At 44.3% G+C, this 22,650-nt stretch overlaps 1 pseudogene; it reads left to right on the forward strand.

The window, feature by feature from the left end:
* The first annotated feature begins 452 nt into the window (after window positions 1–452).
* LOC136461380 (uncharacterized) lies at window positions 453–11,299 on the forward strand (annotated as a pseudogene).
* The last annotated feature ends 11,351 nt before the right edge of the window (window positions 11,300–22,650 follow it).

The raw sequence follows: 22,650 nt of genomic DNA on the forward strand, positions 1-22,650 counted from the left end.
AACGGTCGAAACCACCGACGTTTACCGGGACTTCTAGCGCAAAAGGTACCATCCCATTCATGGGCTTCAAATCACGACACTCATTCAAACAAGAAAGATAGAGGAGTAGATGAGAGAGGAAGAATGGAGTCAAAACACAAGGTACATTGGATTAGGGTTAGGGTGCCACGTAGTGCCTTGAATCGAGAAAGAGGAGACGAAGAGAAACGAAATCGCAGTTGACGAACAAATCCCGAGCGTAATCACCTCCACCAAAGGAAACTCCACCACCAAACTGACGAAGAAACCAAGGCAAACAGGGAGGAGAGGAGGGCAGAAGTCTCCGAGCAACCAGAAGGGAAGGAGCCAGAATTCCCGGCGATGGCCGAGATCGTCGGAACCGTGGCAGGTGGGTAGGGGCGACCACAGCGGAGGTGGCGCAAGGAGAAGCTAGGGCGGCGCATGGAGAGGCGATGGGGGCGTCGGGAGGGAAGGAGGGAGGAAATAACAGAAGTAAAAACAATTCGGGCCAGGTATAAATGAGCTGGGCAACCGACGCGGCGTGGTAAAAAATTTAGATATGCATCGGAACTCCTGGTGTATGTTGGGACTTCCGGCAGTCGGGACTTCCGGCACGAGCCGGGACTTCTGGTCGTCGGGAGTTCTGACCAACGTCGGGACTTCCGACACAGGGAAACTGAAAAAAACTCAAACTTGAACTCACTACACCATGTGGGGCACAAATATGATGGACACTCACATTTTCACAAGTGACTAGATTTCATTCAACCAACATAAAGCAATAGTCACTTATGAAAATTATAAAATAGATTTTGAAAGTGGCACACAATGTTTTCTTAATTCTTTTCTCCTAACTAGATCAAACAAAATGTGTGTGCAAGGGATCAAGCCACGTTACGAGAATCAATGATATTTAGTTCACTCCTCAAAGCATAAAATCTTGACTCATCTAGGGGCTTTGTAAAGATATCGGCTAATTACTTTTCGGTGCTCACATGGTGAATGGCGATATCCTCCTTTGGCTTCGTGGTCTCTCAAAAATAATGTCGGATGTCTATGTGCTTTGTTCGAGAGTGGTTTACAAGGTTGTTTTGTCAACTTAATGGCACTCTCGTTGTCACACAAAAGTGGAATCTTGGTTAACTTACATCCAAAGTCCTTTAGTGTTTGCTTCATCCAAAGTAGTAGGGCACAACAAGCGCCTAGCAAGTCCCGGTAGTACTCTTTCGGGTTACTTTGCAACCGGCATAATCTGAATTGGAATAGCCATGTAACTCAAAAGTGGATCCCTTAGGATACCACAAGCCAAGATTAGGAGTGTGCACTAAATACCAAAAAATTCTCTTAATAGCCATCAAATGATATTCTTTCGGATTAGCTTAAAATCTTGCACACATGCACACGCTAAGCATAATATCGGGCCTAGATGCACAAAGGTAAAGAAGTGATCTAATCATGGAGTGATATACCTTTTGATCGACGTCCTTTCCTCCTTGATCAAGATCAAGATGTCCATTGGTTGGCATGTGTGTCTTGATGGGCTTGGCCTTGTTCAAGTTAAACTTGTTCAACATATCATTGGTGTACTTGGTTTGACTTATGAACGTGCAATCCTTGAGTTGCTTGATTTGAAATCCAAGAAAGAACTTCAACTCTCCTATCATGGACATCTCGAACCTACTTGTCATAATCCTACTAAATTCTTCACAAAAAGCCACATTAGTACTACCAAATATTATGTCATCGACATATATTTGGCAAACAAAGATATCATTATTGACTTTGAGAGTAAACAAAGTGGCATTGGTCTTTTCTATCTCAAAACCTTGTTTGAGTAGGAAATCCTTTAAGCAATCATACCAAGCTCTAGGGGCTTATTTGAGCCCATAGAGCACCTTGTCGAGCTTGTAGACGTGGTTTGGATACTTGGGGTCTTCAAAGCCCGGTGGTTGCTCTACATACACCAACTCGGATAGGGGGCCGTTGAGAAATGCACTCTTCACATCCATTTGATATAGCTTGAAGTCATGATGGGCGGCATAGGCAAGTAGAATATGAATTGATTCTAGCCTAGCCACCGGTGCATAGGTCTCCTCAAAATCCAAGCCTTCAATTTGAGTGAATCCTTGAGCCACCAACCTTGCCTTGTTCCTTGTTACCACGCCGTGCTCATCTTGCTTGTTGCGGAAGACCCACTTGGTTCCAATCATGTTTTGCTTAGGTCTTTCCACTAAGGACCAGACTTCATTCTGAGTGAAGTTGTTCAACTCCTCTTGCATGGCTATCATCCAATCCGGATCATCAAGTGCCTCTTTCACCCTATGAGGTTCCAAAGGAGAAACAAACGAGTAATATTCACAAAAAACTTGCTAAACGGGAACGTGTAGTTATCCCTTGTCGAATGCTCCCCAATATGTTATCAACGGGATGATCTCATTGAATGGATTGATGCACTCTAGGATGTGGCACTTGAGTTGATCTTTGGATAGGGCTATCATCATCATCATCATGATCATGATCTACTGGAGGATCACAATCATGAGCTTGTGGAGGGTTGACTTCACTTCTTTCTTCATTGTTGAGTTGTGGTTGAGCTCGCTCATTGTTGACACCATCTTAATGAGAATGACCTTGTGCTTCATTTGATCTCCCATCTTGATTATTTCTTATTGCGGAAGCTTCACCATGTTCATTGGATGAAACATGATGAATAGTTGGATCAAGATCATCATGCACAACATGGTCTTCATCTTCATCTTCAATGGGCTTTACTTTACCAATAACAAGCTTCTTGATTACTTCGTGTGGAGCTTCTTCATTACCTATATTCTCAACATTGACTTGCTCTTTTTGAGAGCCGTCGGTTTCATTAAAAGTCACATCTACCGCTATTTCAATCAAACCGTTGGTTTTAATGAAAACACGATATTCATGTTTGTTAGTACCATAACCAAGCATGAAACCTTCATCAATCTTTGGTGCAAACTTAGAGCTTTTGGATTTCTTGTTAAGTATAAAACACGTGGATCCAAACACTCTAAAGTAGTGCACCTTGGGCTTTTTACCGGTTAGAAGTTCATAGGCGGTCTTTTCTCTTTTCTTGTGAAGGTATAAGCGGTTGATGGCATGGCATGCCATGTTGACCGCTTCCGCCCAATAGTTGGTTGGAGTCTTATACTCATCCAACATTGCTCTTGCGGCTTCTATGAGCGTTCGGTTCTTCCTATCCACAACACTATTTTGTTGTGGAGTGTATGGAACCGAAAACTCATGCTTGATTTCTTCTTCATCAAGAAACTCTTCAATGTTGGTGTTCTTGAACTTTGTCCCGTTGTCACTTCTAACTTTCTTGATTTTGACATCAAACTCATTTTGGGCTCTTCTTGCAAACTTCTTGAAGATACCTTGGACTTCACTTTTTTCACGCAAAAAGAATACCCAAGTGAAACAAGAATAATCATCAACAATTACAAAACCATATTTGTTACCACCAATGCTTATGTAAGCGACGGGTCCAAATATGTCTATGTGAAGCAACTCCAATGGCCTTTTGGTTGTCACAACATTCTTGACAAGATGTTTAGCTCCAACTTGTTTTCCCGCTTGGCATGCGCTATAAATCCTATCTTTCTCAAAAGAAATATTTGTTAGTCCAAGGATATGTTCACCCTTTTGAAGTTTGGCCAAGTTCCTTATCCCAACATGGGTAAGTCGGCGATGCCACAACCAACCCATGCTAGATTTTGCCATTAAACAAGTCTCGGGATTTACTCTATTTGATGTGAAATCAACTAGATAGAGTTTCCCTTTTAAATGACCCGTAAATGCAATAGAAGAATCCTCCCTTCTATAGACTTCCACACCCTTATCCGTAAAGAGACAATTATAACCCATTTCACAAAGTTGTGAAACGGACAACAAATTGTATCTCAACGAATTCACAAGTAAAACATTGGAAATGGAATTATCATTTGATATAGCAATTTTACCCCAAACCGAGGACTTCTCCTTTTCCATTATCACCAAACACAATATTTCCACTTTGATCATGACTTGGTTGGAATGATGTGAATATATCCTTTTCTCCGGTCATATGATTGGTGCATCCACTATTCAACACCCAACTTGTTCTACCAGAGGAATATTCCTACAAAGACAAATTAAGCTTTTGTTTTAGGTATTCAAAAAGATTTGGGTCCTAGGGGGTTAGCCACATAAAACTTCGGCACCCAAACACTCCTCATAATTTCCTTTCTCTTTTGGGCACCAACATACTTAATCACAATCTTGTCATCCTTGCCCCAACAACACATATAGTCACTAGCATAGCACTGTGGAAGTGGTGCTTGTGGCTTTGGGACATCGGATTGCTTTGTCTTGATTGTCTTGTTACTTGTAGGTTGGATCTTTGGAATATAGACCTTGTTGTTGGCCTTGCATATAAGCTCATCAGAGCAACGCCCTTGTTGAACTTCACACAAGGCACACCATTGATCATGTTCCTTCCATTGGCCTTTCCATCATACCTATTGTAGCCAATGCCTTCCTTGATTGATGGGTGCCTTGATGACTTGTATATAGTCTTGTTAGATTGCTCTTAACACTTGCACCCATTCTTCAATATCATCTTCAACCTATGAATCTCCTTGTCTTTCTTCTCAAACTCAACAAGGTTAGTTGTATATGCATTCACATCAATTTTATAGCATCTTTTACAACTAACACTAGTGGAGACATTAGAGTCTTCGGTTGCCTTAGGAGAAGTTGAAGTGCTAGCCTAAAGACTACTATAGTTTAACTCATGATTTTGGTATTTTTCTTCCAAGCTTGTGAGGCTTTCTTGAGCTATACTCTTCTCATTCTTAAGGCTAGCTACTTGATCATTAACCGAGGAATGTTCCTTAGTCAATTTCCCAATTGAGTTATTGGCTAAAGACAATTCTACGGTTAACTTCTCAACCTTCATCTTTTCCTCGGTGATAGATGCTTCAAGTGCAAGGTTTTTCTCTCTATTGAGTAATTATATCTCCTTGCATCTCTAAGCATCTATCTCTCTTCTCTAATTTCTTCATTAGCGTTTTTATTTTAGTGAAGACCTTTTTACCAAATTTCTTTATCATAGTTGCTTCAATTTCTTTTATGTTCTCATCACAACTATCATTCTCATCACTAGATGAGATGGGTGTAGTATGTACCTTCTCTCCTTTTGCCATGAGGCAAGTTGGAGTGTAGTAGTCATTGTCGATGAGCTTGGAGAAGAGCTTCGGTGGTGAAGATAGGTTGGGGAAGAGTTTTGGTGGTGAAGTTAAGTCGGGGAAGATCATGGTCGGTGAAGAAGAGTGGTGGATGGCAATGTTTGTAGCTCCCTTCTTCTTCTTCTCATCATCGCTTGAGTCACTATCACTTGACTCCCATTCTTCCCCAAGATGAGCTTCACCTCTCTTCTTGCCTTTGTTCTTCTTGTCTTCATCCTTGTCATGCTTGTGCTTCTTTTTCTCATTTGGACAATCGGCTATGAAGTGACCGGTTTAACTACATCCATAGCAAAATCTCTTTTTGAACCTTCTCTTTCCATCACCATAGGTCTTGCGGTTGCTTTTCTTCTTCATAAACTTTCTAAGATTTCTAATCACAAATATAGCCTTCGCATCGAAATCTTCTTCTCCACTTGAGGAATCATCCTTCACTTTCTTCTTCTTTTCTTGACTTAAACCTTGACCTTCATGTTGTTGAGTTGCTTTAAGGGCTGCACTCTTGTTGAATCCCATTGCATTAGGATTTTGATTGTGAGCATTGATTGCATCTTCATCTAGACACTCATGATGCTTGAGTTTTGAAAGAACTTCTTGAGGGGTCATCTCATCATAACCGGACCTTTCCATGATCACGGACGCTAGCATGTTGTTCTTGGCTCTATAGGTTCTCAACATCTTTCTAGCAACCTTGTTGTCATCCCATTCGGTGCTTCCAAGAGCTCTTATGTGGTTGACCAATGCCATAAGCCTATCAAACATGGATTGTGTTGTTTTATTTTGCAAGAATACAAATCTTTCCAATTCACTATGAAGCAACTCAATGTTGCCTTTTCTCACACTTTTATCTCCTTCAAATGACACTTTCAAAGTATCCCAAATTTGTTTTGCACTTTCCATTCCATTCACTTTTCTAAACTCATCCGGGGCTAGGCTTGACACAAGCAATGCTATGGCTTGTGCATTTTGATGGAGGTTGTGCACTTCTTCTAGAGTTATCTCTCTATCTTCATTGGTAGGAATCATCACACCAACATCCACAACTTCCCAAAGTCTTGCGGCTATGAGATGCATCTTTTGTAAGACCAATCGGTGTATCTTGTTTCATCAAAGTGAGGTCGCTTGCCAATGTTGACGGACGGAGTATATAGTGTTGAACTTTTCATGAGTTGTCCATAGTCAAAGCTCATGTTTGAATATATTCCCTTTTCATAAGCATGCTCACCGGCTCCAATATCACTAGCGGCATCTTTGTTTGTTTCATTCTTGTCACTAGTATCATTCTTGCCACTTATTGCATCATCAACCTTCTTGCTCAATTCTTCCTTCATCTTGCATCTTTTTCATTTCATCTTGAAAGAGCTTGGCTTGAGCACTCATCAACTCTTCAGCTATTTTCTTGGCCATTTTAATGGCAACGACTTGCATCTTATCAGACTTCGACATTGTTTCTTCTCACGCGGTGAAGCACAAAGAGAAGACCTCGCTTTGATACCAATTGAAAGGATCTAACAATGCCTAGAGGGGGGGGGGGTAAATAGGCATATCTAAAAATTTACTGCAAATGCTAAGTTCAAATTTGTCAGTCAATGTCAGAAGTCCCGGCGTTTCGGTCGGAACTCCCGACGTTGTCAGAAGTTCCAGCACAAACGTCAGCAGTTCCGACGCCTACATGAACTATAAAAGTAGTGCCAAATTTAACTTTACAGATAAATAATCTTACAACCTCACTTCCTAGTGATTTGGTGAAGATGTTGGGTCACTCCCTTGACACCGTAATGCCTCCAAACAGTAGATCAAGTCCAAACCTGAAAATGGAAGTTTGGGAGACAAAGAGACAAACACATACAAGTAATCTCTAGCAATCACAACAACAAGCACACGAGACACAAGGATTTATCTCGAGGTTCGGCAACCCCACTAAGGAGTTCTTACGTCCTCGTTGTTGAGGTGACCACCAAGGTCGGAGTCTTTTCCACCTCATTGCCTCTCTCAAAGCGACCACAAAGGTCACTTGAGCTTTCCACTAAGAAATTGAAGGATGATACAAACTTCCCAAGGCTCTTCCACAAGATGGAAGCTCTTGGGCAACGCCTAGCCGACTAGAGGCAAAGCCCCAAGACTAATAGACGCAAAATCAACCGGTTTGACGAAGAAATCAAGTGCTCAAGCTTGCCAAAGTGATGCTCTTACTTAATCCACTCTCCTTTCACTCAAAACCCTAAGAGAATCGAAGATTAGAGCAAAGGGGAAAGGACAGGGGTGCTTTAGTTGCTTGGAAGCTGTTGAGCACGAAGTGGGTTAGCTGTGAATGAGTCCGTAACGGTTAGAAGTGAAGAGAGTGGTATTTATACCCCAAGTGAAAATCTAACCGTTCAGATCTATGTCGGAAGTTTCGACGTAGATCTCGGGACTTTCGACATCAACAGAAAGAACTTTTCACACGGGGTCAGGAGTCCATGCGTGCAAGTTAATGTCGGAACTCCCGGCAAACATCGGGACTTCCGACGGTCGGAAGTTTCGACGTACGTCGGGACTTCCGACGAGCGCAGTTAAAATAGCCAGTAAAGCTCCAGGTGTCGGAACTCTCGACAAGCTTCGGGACTTCCGACGGTTGAAAGTTCTGACGTACGTCGGGACTTCCGACAAGCACAGACAGCCAGACAGTCAGAACCACCGATGCCGGGACTCCCGGCTTGGGTCGGGACTTCCGACATCGACAGTCACAGAAAAAATAATCTACGTGCTCGTGGAGTGCTAGAGTGTCTCTCTTTTGATTTAATTATTATGCTTGAGCACTCTATCTTCCCCAGACCAACTAAATTTGCATCCCTCTTTATAGTGCGGCGGATCCTAAACTCAAAAGCAAAAATAAAACATTTGGAGAGCGCTTTGAGTTCGTCCACCTTTACAACTTAAAAAATTGAGGAATACCATTTCATCTTTATCAACTCTTTAATTCTTTCTTGGGACTAATAGCTGCAACGTATCTCATTAAGATCACATTAGTCCCTAATTTGGATGTCATCAATACACCAAAACCCACATACGGGGTAAATGCACTTTCATCTGTAGGGTTCTAAAAAATTCAGGAAAAAAAACTAGAGATAGGGTGAGCTGTCTGTGTTATGGATATAAAGCTACAAATAGCACACATGCTGTTCACATGGACTACCTCAATATACCACAATACATTTCTTATAAAGGCACCTAGCCACCTTATTATTTCCTAAATGAATGGGGGGAAACTTATTTCTTGACAAAGCATAGAAAAAGAGTGATCCGCAGACCTACTAATGTTCTTTGGCTAGGCCCGAGATTCATCTCCACTAATCCCAATACATGCTACTTTTGATAAGTCATGGTGTCGTGGTGGGTGAACAACTCTCCAAACATTCAGGTTACAACCAAGCCAAGCCTATGTAAACTATCCGGGTACAACTTCCTTCGTATTCCACGAGTGTCTCCCATGGGAAAGTGATACACGAGGAACCCAAAAAAATATTAAAATCATGAAAATATATTTATAAACTTCCAAAGTTTTGATTTTGCTCTAGGAAAAAAAATGGTGAAAGTACCCATCATGAATGGATGTTGCATTCCTGCTGGTCTTTATCTCATATATTTGTTGTGAAATTTTTTGAAAACAAGTTTATACATTGATCAGAATATTTTTGGAATTTACAATATTTTCAAGGTATTTCCCCCTTTTTTCTATATTTTTATTCTAATTTCTTGCAGCCTCGACATATATTTTCACGAGCGGTATATATTTCCTTTGGGTTTGTAGTGTCTCGATCCATCTCTACGATTTTTTCCTCATAATTTATATGGTTATATATCATTTTTTGTGGTTTAAAACCCTTATCAGGTGTTTACCGAAAGGGGAAAAAAAAACTTAAGAGATAGATTGAGAACCATCCTGATCCTGCAAACCTAATTTTTGTGCTTTGAACCATCTCTAAGATGACCTTTTCCGCTTTCGCAGCATATAGAACGAACATACCAAATCAGGGAAAGTCAAACTTGTCACGCATCACCTGCTGGTAGCAAACTTGGGAGCCAAGTACCTTGATTTGATCTGCTCGCGCGGTGCGGCGCTCGATCTCACCTCGTTTGATTTCCCTTTCCTCGTGTGTTAGGTTGCGGCGGCGGAGGATTGCGGGGTGTGCGCCATCTGCCTCGACAGGATAGCGCTCCAGGAGACGGCCCTCGTCAAGGGCTGCGACCACGCCTACTGGTCCGTTGCTAATTTCCCCACCTCTCCCCCTTCCTCCAGATTATTTACTGGTATATACTTAGTTGCGCGGTGGAATTGCTGTTAGGTTGTTTGTTATTCCCCACCTCTAATAGCAATCGAATCCCTAGATTTGGCGCACTATTTCGCACCTTCCCCCCCCCCCCCCCCCCCCCCCCCCCCCCCCCCCCCCCCAAATTAGCAGCGCTTTGCTTGATACTGTAATTGCCATCCCCTTTCTAGGCCGTTTGCTGTGTTCGTTTTCGTTGTCTTGCTGACATGTAGCTCTACAAATCTAATTCAACACCTTACACACTTACCGGGCTGCCCTGACGCCCTGACCTTGTGATTCACAAGCTGATTTTTCTTAATTGCGTTAACACATGCAGTTTGATTCTGTCATCTTAGACCTATGGAATAGATGCGGCGCCGGTCCAGTGAGATTATTCTGGAACACTATCATGTGTTCCCTTGTACAAGTGACTGACTTCAACTTATTCTTTAGCACAGTTGCCATGTGCATCTTGCCCTTTGCCCGACCAACCACGCCGTGCACTCAATGGTTGTTTCACCAACCCTTGTGGCTTTCAGCTCTAGATTGAATTATAGAGCTTGACTTTGTGCCTATGTGTAAAGTAGCAAGCAGCAAGTACCTTCGATGTATCCATTACAGCTGATGCTGAAGGACTAACGTCTGGCGATACCTCCTGTTTTCCAGTTGCTATAATTTTCTGTTTTCAAGTGTTACTGCTTGGTAAAATATAATTGATGTGGCATTGATCCTACAGTGTTCACCCTTTTATATCTGACACTGATCCTCTTACTAAAAGATGACTGTTCATTATATTTGAAATCTGTTTTGTGATTGCAGTGTAACCTGTATTTTGAGGTGGGCATCCTACAAGCAAAACCCTCTGTGCCCACAGTGCAAGCATCCATTCGAATTCCTCAGCGTGCACCGCTCTCTTGACGGCTGGTAACCCCTTGTGTTCATCTGAAATGTGGGGGGGCTAAAATGTTTCAGGTAGAATGTGAGCTTAATGCCTGTTTCTTTTCTTCAGCCTACATGACTACCTGTTTGAGGAGAGCGTTTGCCTTCTCCTGAGGGCCGCTTGGTTTGAACCTCTGATCGTAGAGGCTCACGAAGAGGCTCTGGAAGAAGAAGAGTTCTTCCACGAGCAATACCAATACGATGACGCCGAAGATGATCTTGACGAGGAATCTTATTACATGAGCAGGTCCCCAAGCATTCGTATTAGTAACAGGAGATGGGGTGACAATGGATACATCAGAGGAGGCAGGAAAGAGGCGAGGCCAGTGAATACTGATGCTTCTGCTGGTCCAGGACCCCGAAGAAGAAAGAGAAAGCTGCATCGTCTTCGGCGTCGGTGTCAGGTTCGGGATCAGGGTCTGTATCCAAGGATGTCGCTGGAAGGCGAGCGAAGAGGGCGCAGAAGCCAGAAGCTGCGGACAGGGCAGCTGCAGAGAAGCACCTGCAGAGGTTGGGGCTGAGGAAAGCACCTGAGCCTGAAGTGCCCGCGGAGGTTGGGCCTCAGCGAGTGAGCGTAATGGTGCTGCTAACCAAAGTTCAAGAAGGCGCTAGGAGCTCTCTAGGCGGTGACCCATAGCCTAACACCTAGCGGGCCTAGACGAGCCTAGGTGTTTTAAGGTGTTTTCGTAGGCGGTAGCTAATACATGCATAAATACTTAAAAGAAAGAAAAAATAGCAGATCGGTGGAGAAAGAAGAGAAGGCTCAATAACGCCCTAAGTCTCCCAAGTCTGGTTCAAAAGTCTTATCCCCTCCCCTCCAAGCTTCTATTCCCGTCTCTCTCCCACTCAGCCTCTGCTCGCGCTCGCCCACGCCGATGCCATCGCCCGACGCCCTGACGTCGCATACTTCCCCACCAGTCGTCGCTGCCCCTGTCGATATTCGCCATCGCCTGACGCCGCCTCTTCCCCCACAGGCTGCCGTTGCCTCATCTTAGCTCCTCCCCCATCGTCTCCCGACACGTCCCTGCCTTGGCGGATCTGGCCGCCTTTCATCGGCAACAGTTGGGCAGCCGCCTAGGTACCCGCCTACCCCCTAGGCGAGGCGGTACCCCGTCCCCTAGCGCGCCCAGGCGACCGTTCTAGCGTCGCCTTTTTGAACATTGCTGCTAACAACACTGCAGCCATTTAGGCCACAAATAATCTTCCACTGTGAAGACCGTGAGCGTGGCCTTGTATCATGGCAGCTTTTCGCCGCGTTGTACATAGGGCCCGTTTGGTAGAGCTCCGGCTCCAGCCAAAACTGCTTCAGTTGTAGCTTTACCGGGGGAGCAGATTCACTTGAGGAGCTGAAACAGTTTTTTTGGACCGTTTGGTAAAACAGCTTCTCCCGGTCGTTGAAAAGAAGAAAATGTCCACAATACCCTTCTTTTTTTATTTTTTTCTCTCCTTTTATTTCTCTTTATTTATTCTCTCTCTACCTTATCACCAATGCGGCAATGCACGCAGACCCGTCTGACACCTGCCTTATCCTCTCGCTACTCTCTACCTTATCCTCTCGTTACTCTGTCCCGTGGCCTCCTATTCCTCTTCCCCACGCCTCCGCCTCCCCGTGCCGCAAGAGACCGAGGACCGAGCCACGAGCGGCAGCTCGCTGGAGTAGCCTGACCACGTGCGGCTGGCCATGGGAGCTCGAGCACGCACGGCCGGCGTGGCGCACACGCCCGTGTCCGCGAAGACCAACACCGCGCCGCCTCTGCTCCTCCCCAGGCTGACGCTGCTCCGTGCCCACGCGCATGGAAGAAGGCAGGGGCATCCGCGGCCAAATACGCCATGGACCCACGTGCTCCTGACAAGGAGCCGGAGGAAGCTCGATTTTTTTGGCTCCAACCGACGCGCCTGGCGTGTGAGAGCGCAAATCACGCGGCTCTTTCGTCGGAGCTAGTTCCTTCTGACCCGTTTGGCACTCAAAGCACAAAAACAGCTCCAGGAGTTGTCCCCGGAGCCATACTAAACGAGAAAATTATAATTATAGGACGCGAAACAATGCGCTTCGTTGTTGCAGGACTCCAAATATCAATTTTGCTAAAATGATTTTCGAAACGTTGGCACTTTGTTATACATAACAATTGATCTTTTTAATCACTTTTCTCAACTAAAATACTTATGTTTTGCCATGATATAACCATATTGTTCTCCTGGCTTTAATTGACGTGGGACGGGGGTGCTGGCCGCTCACCTGGCCTGCCTGGCTGGCCGCGGTCTGGGCTGGCTGGCCGGCCGCGCCTGGGTCATTGCAGGTAGATGAATTCAGTTCAGACGAAATCACATCAGAAATCTATTTTTAAAGAAGAAGGCGAAACATGAACAGTGCTTGACCACCTAAAATCCTCACGCCCGCATCTTCAACCACAACCCACAAGCGCGCGATATCAACCCATCTACCCACCACCTTTTCTTGCTCAAAGAAACCATGTCAATGGCGGCAGCCGCCTCCGCCGCCGCCGCGGCATCATCCACGCTGCTGCGGGCAAGCAACCTCTCTGTCGCGCGCTCCGTACCAGTCACCGCCGGTCAGCAGCTCGTCCCAGGTGGCGTTGCCTGCTGCATCCGCACCGTGAGTGGGCGGAGAGCAGCGGTCGCGCGCGCGGCAGTGGCAGGCGATGGGGGCGCGACGGCGGGTGCCCTTCCGGCGGCGCTGTTGTTCGATTGCGACGGTGTGCTTGTGGACACCGAGAAGGATGGCCACTGCATCTCCTTCAACGAAACCTTCGCCGAGGTCCGGTTCCTTCCATCGATACTCCCGTTAATTCATCTCCATTTTCCTGATGCGGCTGCACCTCCGACGTTGATCTTTTCTGTGGTTCGTATGCTCCTAGTTATTTAAACCGATGGCTCACGGACCATTCTTTGTTTTCTTCTGACAAATTTGTCCTGCAGCGCAGTTGACCACTAATGACTGATTGAGACCATGACTTTGGAATAATGTGCATCCGATGAAATTTTGAAATAATGGTATACTTATATTCGTATAATATGGGACCTGGGTCCATGTTCTTTCAACGATGCAGGGTTCCGGTTAATTAGTCTTAACTGAGGGTAATACAGTCATATCATGACAAAATACATGTATTTTAGTTGAGAAAAGTGATTAAAAAGACCAAATGTCATGTATAACAAAGTGCTAACGTTTCAAAGGTCGTTTTAGCGAAGTCGATGTTTAGAGTCCTATAATAACGAAGAGCATTGTTTCGCGTCCTGTAATTGCAGTTTTCTCGTACCAAACGCCCCATAGTTTTAGTTTCTCGTCACTGTTTTAGATCCAGCACAGAAATGCAGATGCCGTCTGCACGACTGACGCAGCAATGAAGTTGTATCTCGTTCTTGATACACTATTTAGGTATTACATTATTATTAGGGGATGCAATCGACATCTGTGTTTATTTATGTGTTATTACTATGGGGACACAAATGAGGCGTGGACCCAATTTCACACTGCAACCTTGTAACCAATATGGAATCACTTGCTGTTGACGTGATAGTAATCCAGGTGACTGGTCAGATCTTGCTGTGCATCTAATTTTGTCCCGCAAGGGAACAATATGTGGTTTTGCCCAATTTATTCTGCACGGCCTTTGTGTTTGTGCCAAATTGGGCTGACCAAATAGTTTCGTCAGATGGTAATAATATGTTCTTGTTTTATAAGGCTGTTGAAGCATAATATCTATTCTTGGGTTTTCAGCCCGTTTTGCAACTGTTCTAAATGAAGCTAGGGTTGGAGGGTCACCCGATTAGCATAGCTACTAGTATGATTCGATTCTGATGTCTGTGAAGTCTTATTGGCAACTACATTGCACTGTGTCTGTTTTTTTTTTCATTTTTAAACTATATAATGACTGGTTTGCTCTGTTTTTTTCCTTTTTGTTCTATATATATATATATATATATATATATATATATATATATATATATATATATATATATATATATATATATATATATATATATACTGCTTTGCTCTGTTTTTTTCTTTTAAAACCATATAATGAATGCTTTGTTCTGTTTTCCTTCCTTTTTATAGTGTATACTGCTTTGATTTTTCTTTTCTTTTTGAACTATATAACGACTGCTTTGCTCTCTTTCTCTCTCTCTTCCGATCAACTGCTTTGCTCTGGCATTGCTCGAACGAAGAGCACCATTATTATTAGGGAACAAATGTCAAGTCCGGCACTGCGGACCGGGCCAGTCCATACGTTTCGCGATGAAGAGCCTGCCTGCTATCTTGGTGGCCGCTCCGGCCCATTGCATTCCCGTTGTGTCAGGCTCCACGGTGGGCTAGTTGGGCCATTCGGCTCGCCACACCAATACGGACACGCATCGCCGCTCTATCTAAATCGGTAACGCTCCTCTTCGGTCCGGACCGACGGACCCCGACCGCGTCGTCCGCTCGTGGAATGGACTCCACCTGCGCCACCCCCGTCCCCATCGTCCACTAGCTCTGCGGCTTCCGCGCGCTGCACGCCCCTGCTCGTGAGATAGATCCCGCCCTTCCTCGCATAACCCATGCTGCACGCCCCTGCTCGTGGGACGGATCACGCCCACCCCGCGCCGCCCTCACCAATACTCGCGCCTCCTGTTGCGGCCGCCCTCCATCTGCATGTCGCGGCTCCTGCCGAGATCTGTGTCGTCGACGAGTTCCACACCAGCGACCTCCGCACCACTCCATGACATCGAGCTCCGTGCCGACGTCGATCTCCGCATGGACGAGCCTCTATTTTCGTCCAAGCATCAAGTAGATGTTGCAATTGAAAGAAGTGTTTTAAATGTTTTAGAGATATATTGTAAGTGCTTCATATGGATGTTACAAAAGTAGATCGAGATATTGCATATGTTGCAATCGTTGTACACGTATGTTGCAAGCTTTTGTTCCCAATGTTTCTTCTATTTTTTCAGACGTCTGTTGCAAATGTGTTTATCTGTATGTTATATATGTTTCACACATATGTTTGCAAGTGTATTATTTGCATGTTGCGTATGTTTTGCAATGGTTTTATGTGTTTTTACAAGTGTTTCAGATGCATGTTTTAAGTGCTTCATCTGTCATCAGACGTATGTTGCAAGTGTTGCATCTGAATGTTTCAAAAGTACATCGGGTGTTGTATCTCCCTCCTCGCCTTCTGCTACCTCGCTTCAGTGTCTCCTCCTCCTCCCGGCGCTGGTTGGGCATCTGCCGTCTCCTCCTTCTCTTCTAGATGCTGGTAACGTTCAGGGCGGTGCGGGCCCCACGTGGGCGTGCAAAACGGCACGGCAAAATCACTGCAGGCACGAGCGTTCGGACGCCCTATCTGTCCAGATGTCCGAACGCTAGCAAGCCCGTATCTAAAGGTAGAATGGCAAGCGCGGGCACGCTCACAGGTTGGCCACATCATTGAAACGAATTGAGGCCGTTAGATTTAGCGATCGACGGTGCTGCTGTTTCCTCTCATGTCGAATATAATATACCGGTTCCAACTCTAGGTCCCTCTCGTGCATCCACATCCTCCTCTCCCTCCCCCTCCTCTCTCGCAGCAGCAGGTCTCTCTCTCTTGTCTCCAACTCTTGTCACCTCATCCTATCTGTCGGCGGCATGGGAGGGCCCGGGCGCGGTGGCCCAGCACGGCGGTGTGGCGGCCCCGGCATCGTGGCCTACGGGCCCCGGCATCGTGGCCTACGGGCCCCGACGTCGTGGTGCGAGCGCGGCGCTACGAGTAGGCCCACTGGCCGGCTGCAGCCCGGCTAGGCGCGGGCCGCACGCGGTATAGAGACAGATGGAGACCGACCGTGGATGGAGAAGGACGATGCACACCTCCCTACTAGTCCCTACTCTACTTCTAGTCCTAAGCTACGTGGGAAAACACGTTACGTCAACACATGCTGTGCCGACAAGCAACAGTGTCCCGATGCTTCTGTCACCTCCGCCCTCGACAATCGCACGGCGCGCCACGCCACGCCGTGCCATGCATGCCGAGGTCCCTAGGTGGCGGGGTCCGGATCCTGGTGCAAGCGTGCTGCTCCTGCGCACTGAAAGGGTCGAGATGGCGACTAGAGGGGGGTGAATAGTCTTTTTTAAAACTTAATCACGTTGGCTAACCGAAACAAGTGCGGAATTAAAACTATCGGTCTAGCCAAGACTACACCCCTCTATCTATATTCACTAGCACCTTGCAAAGATACTAATCAAGCAAGAAAGGTGCCGGGCTAGCTAGAGCTCACCTAACCAATTCTAGGAGCAAGGTCACACAAACCTATGCCACTAGTACTTTAAGCAACAAGGGAGCTCCTACACATGCTAGTAAGCAAAAGCACAAAGCCAACTAAGCTCACTAGCAATGCTCAATAACAAGGCAACCAATGCCAAATTAGAGAGCGCAATTACTTAGCTACACAAACTAAGCAATGTGACTAACAAGGTTACACAAACCAAATTAGTCATGCAAGGGAGCTACTTCTATGCTACACAAGCAAGAAGGTAACTAGCAAGCTACACAAGCTAACTAATTAGAAAAGCAACAACACAAGCTCAATGTATATGAATGTAATCGCAAGCTTGTGTAACGAGGATGCAAACCAATGGGAAGAACAAGGTTGACACGATGATTTTTCTCCTGAGGTTCACGTGTTTGCCAACATGCTAGTCCCTATTGTGTCGGCCGCTCACTTGGTGATTCAGCGGCTAATTGGCATCACCCGTCAAGCCCGCACGTCGGGTGCCGCAAGAACCTACCCCGGAAGTGAGGGTAGCTCAATGACATGCTTTACTAAAGTTGCTCTTTGCGGCTCCCGCGGGGCGAGCACAATGCCCCTCACAAGCTCCTCTTCGGAGCGCCACACAAGCTTCTTGCGGGCTTCCACAGAGACCACCACCAAGCCATCTAGGAGGCGACAACCTCCAATAGTAACAAGCACCACCGGCTTGCAACTCGATCACCTAGTGCCACTCGATGCAACCTCACGATGCAATCGCACTAGAATCGCCCACTCACTCAATCGGATGATCACTATCAAGTATGTGTGAGATGGAGGGCTCCTAAGCACTCTCAAACATGGACACAAAGTCCTCCGAGGTGCTCACCTTCCGGCCCAAGGCCGACCATGGCTTCTATTTATAACCCCACAAATAAATAGAGCCGTTACCCCTTCATTGGGCGTTTTTCGGGTCGACTGGACGCAGCACCGGACGCACCGATTGTGAATACCGGACCACCATGTGTCCAACCGTTGCCTCCAACGGCTCTCTGACAAGACGACCGGGCGCTCAGCACGAAACGACCGGATGCTCAGCCGCTGTGTCTGGTCGAGTCCAGTAAACCTCCAGGGCCGATCGGACGCGTCTGTTAGAAACTGACCGGACGCTGAGCCTCAGCGTCCGGTCGAGTACAGTAAGCACCCACCGACGACCAGACGCGTTCGGTCACACTGGACCGGACGCTGCCAGCGTCCGATCGACTGTTCCACCGAACACCGATTTTGCTGATTCACACCGGACGTGTCCGGTCGCTGAGTACGTCACCAAATACCGGACGTGTCCGGTCACCATACCGGACGCGTCCGGTCACTCTGTGACCAGCGCGACTAACTATTTTTCACCTCTAACTTCTTCACCCTTACTCAAATATGCCAATCACCAAGTGTATCACCTTGTGCACATGTGTTAGCATATTTTCACAAACATTTTCAAGGGTGTTAGCCACTCAACTTGCCACGCCACTCGATCCTAGCGACGATGCAAAGTTAGATCACTTGAGTGGCACTAGATGACCGATATGCAAACAAGTTTGCCCCTCTTAATAGTACGGCCATCTATCCTAAACCCGGTCATGAACTTCTCTACACACCTATGACTGGTGAAATGAAATGCCCTAGGTTATACCTTTGCCTTACGTATTCCATTCCATCTCCTCCAATGTCGATGCAACACATGCACCAACACGATCAACAATGATATGATCCACTTCATATCATAACGTGATCATATTGGTTGATCGATCTTGACTTCACATGCTCTTCACCGTTGCCATCGTCCATCAGCGCCAAGTCTTGCTCAAGCTTCACCGCCACGCGGTCCATCGCTCCAAAGCCTTCGACTTGCCCTCCACGCTTGCAACTGGCCCATCAAGCCAAGTCTTGTCTTGATCTTCTCCACCTTGATCACATGACTCAATGTCATGTCTCATGTGCAATGAGCTCCTTCATCTTCACATGTGTGAGCTTTGCAACATCTCCAAGCCATTTACACCTTCATGGCATATGTTGCTCACACACATGTGTCTGTGGACTAATTACCTGTGTATATCATATAAACACAATTAGTCCACCTAGGTTGTCACTCAATTACCAAAACCACACAAGGACCTTTCAATCTCCCCATTTTTGGTAATTGACGACAACTCTACAAAGATATGGAAATTAAGCTCTTTTGGATTCATGTTGCTTGCCTAAGCAATTTTACCATGTTAAAATGATTTTGGACAAGTACCACAAATCCGAGATGGTAGTATTAGCTCCCCCTACATATGTGCTAGAATGTTTGATTTGAAGGTCGCACATATGCATAGATTAAAATTGTGGGAGAGTAATTACTACCAAATGATGCTAAGGTGTATAGAATAAACCTTTGAAGCATGTACCAATCGGAGTTGCACCTTGAAGTTCATCCTTAGCACCATGGTTAGCTAGATCACTTGGAAATAAAAGCACTAGATACCTTTGTGAGATCAACATTAAAAGCAAGGTACTAGCATTACTTGAAAAGCATACCAAGTGTCTAGCTATCATCCTATGCATGCTAGTTATCAAATCATCATTCAAGTTCTACAACTAGCATACACCATACAAGCATGCATATTGAATTTGAAAGCTTAGGCAATGCAAGCAAGCACATGAATATGCACATATCAAATGCAATCAATCAAAGTTCATGAGCTTGCTCCCCCTACTTGAGTGCTTCTCTTGTCCAAGAATTTTGATCCATCTCTTTTCTCCAATGTTGCTCCCTCTTTGTCCATGTCCATGTCCAACCTCTACTTCTTTGATCTTTTATATATTATCTCTCCCCCTTGTACAATTTATCTCTCCCCCCTATAAAGGCTTTCATATCTTTGTACAATCTCTCCCCCTTTGTCATCAATTTTCATAGAAGGTGTGCTTCTCATTGATGCAAAGGTATGCATTTGGGGTAGATGGTTGAGGCTTGAATCTTGCATTTTTGTTGGACCTCACTTGATTGTTGGAATGACACTACTTGTAGCTACCACTTGTAACTTGTACTAGTATCTTGTGTAGGGCTTCTTGAGATACCACACATAGAATCTTTGATCTTAATATCAATTTGTGTGACAACTCTCCCTATGTGATAGCATGGGTCATCCATTTGATACACTTGAGCTCATGTAGGTGAGGGAACCATCGTCTTGTATGATTGATATTATGTGTAGATACGATATCACTTGTATAAAGTGAATACCATTTGAAAGAATCTTCTAGTATGGAAACACTTGTTGGATTTATCAATAAAGATCATTTCTTGAACATTTGCTATCTTTAGGAGTACCACATATAGGATATCACTTGTGAGTTGATCTAGACATCACTTATAAAATCTTGATGAAATACCTGAGTCTAGATACCATTTGAAACATACAAATTAGATATCCATTTGCATTGTTGTCTTGTGCTTATACTCTTATCACTATCATGAGCTTTTATGATTGACTTGAACTAAATTGATTTGCCTAAGCTTCCAAGTCTGGTTTGAACTAATGACAAGCTTCTTCACACCTCTTGCAAGGGTTATCTTGGCAATGGTGTACTTGTCACTTATTGGCAATCCAAATTAAATCAAGTACTTGGGTTTACAAGCTTATGAATAAATTCATGTACTAACCACTAGATCAAGTACTCATTCAAGCAATAGTGGTAGGTTATGAATTTAAACATTTCATTTGTTATGCATGATCCTATGAAGCATGTACTATATGCACTAACCACATATTAGTAAGGGATGAAATGATCATGCACATTACAATGATACCTTTGCTATGTTGGAGTAGAGGATAGTCACATAGATTCCAATTCATTACTCCAATAGCAATGTGAAGTCCAATTATAAGCTTGGTGAAGACCAATAGATACCATGTTGAATTTATTCTTCACCTATATGAAATGAATACCACTTATGATCAAGTACACTTTCTTGTTGTGGTTGGCTTGCTTTATCTTTTAATCTTTGCTTGCATGAGAGCATCAAATTGAGAATACCACTTAAAATATCATGATTAGCTCTCTTTTGGGTGTTGCTTGCTTTTTTTGATCAACCCTTTTGATTGCTTCAACTAAGCATCTCAAATGTTCCTCGGATCACCACTTCCATGTTAGCCTTCCAAGTACCACACTTGGTTCACCTACACATAGGTGGCAAGCCCCTACACTAGGGAGAAGTGACCTCTCTCCAAGAATCATTCTTGATACTCACTTGAAATGACTTGATAGATTAATCCAAGTGATGGACTTAACTTGGTGAGTAACCTTGATTCCTTCTTTAAGTCCTTTTATTTCTTCTTATTTAAGTCCTTTTCTTTCTACCAAATGATTTTCAATAGTCACTAGAACTTAAACTTCAACTTCATCTTGAGTTTGATCTTAATCTTCATCTTGAGTACCAAAGGTGTGCAAAGTACACTCCGCAATCAAATGGCCTTGTACTCATATCTTATCATGCTTCTAGATCATCTCAAAACCAAACTTAGGTACCTCAAACACTTGTAAACATGTTTCCAACTTGAGGACCTTTCAATCAAAGTGACTCTAGATCAATCCAACATTTGTCTCTTTTCTGACAGATTTTATACCCTTCAAAGAAATAAGCATATCTCCCAAAGTACAAATCCAAATACCACGAAATTTGGTGGAGATGTTCTTTACTAAGTTATCTAGCAGCTGTAAAAATTTGAGCTTTTATTGACTTCTAGATTGCTGTCATATATCAGTTCTTCCACCACTGCTACATGCTGAAAAACTGCTGCACTATAGCTGACAAGATCCACTCCAAAACCGAAGCATTTCTTATCCAATTCTCATAAAATTGTACAGCATATTATACCATAAGTCTAGAGCATGTACACCAATTTTTATGCCAATCCAATAAGTTTTGATCACTCAAACATGGCTAAGATCATAGCTAGCTCAGATTTTGCAATATAGGACATATTTCAACAATTGAGCTATACTTCATCAAATGTGAATCAAACTTGAAACTAACTTGTTTGAATACTTCCGTAAGACATATATCTATTTAAACCACTTACTAAGTGTCATCTTATGAACTTATCCAACACAAATCAATCCAAACTTGATTACTAAACAATTATCCATTCAATCATCTTATAGCAAGCAACTTTGTATATTTATCCAATTCAATCAACTCATATGCACCCAAATAAAATGATCAACAAGAGATATACCTTGGTTAGCTCATGATCATCCAACTAGCAAGCTTCAACTCAATTATTTGCAAGTCATCAAATATATCCAATGAATCACCAATAACTTGAATTGACACTTGTATGTTGATAGCACTTGGACTTCACTCAATTTTCTCTTGGCATTGGGTTAGGATGTGCACTAAGCTTCATAACTTGATTCAACATATGATGAACAATGTAAGATCAATTGAATCAAGTCTCCAATGCTGATGGTACCTACAAACAATCATCCACTTTTTGATGGTAGCCAAACTAGTTTGGGTCCTCTGAAGTTAGGAGCAACATACTTAGGCAACGCCTTAGTATGAATAGCGGGATGTTTTGCAATTGAAACCAATGAGGTACCATTGCCATCCTTCCTAAGCATAGAATCATCATCAATTGAAATAGACTTAGGAGTGTTACCTAGGGGACATGAATGTGTCATGTGTCCCCTTTCTCGACATGAGTAGCACTTTCTCTTTGCTTGAACATTCTCTTCTTTGCTCATGTGGTGCTTCTCATTGCCTTGCCTCTCATGGATTGCTTGAGCCTTCTTCTCAAGCTTGGTAGGACACTTAGAGGCAAAGTGTCCCATACTTCCACACTTGAAGCACTTGATGTGAGCATAATCTTTCTTCTCATCTTCATTCTTGCTCATCATCTTGGCATCTT

The sequence above is a fragment of the Miscanthus floridulus genome, chromosome 6 (assembly GCF_019320115.1).
Source record: "Miscanthus floridulus cultivar M001 chromosome 6, ASM1932011v1, whole genome shotgun sequence".
In the NCBI taxonomy this organism is placed as follows: domain Eukaryota; kingdom Viridiplantae; phylum Streptophyta; class Magnoliopsida; order Poales; family Poaceae; genus Miscanthus; species Miscanthus floridulus.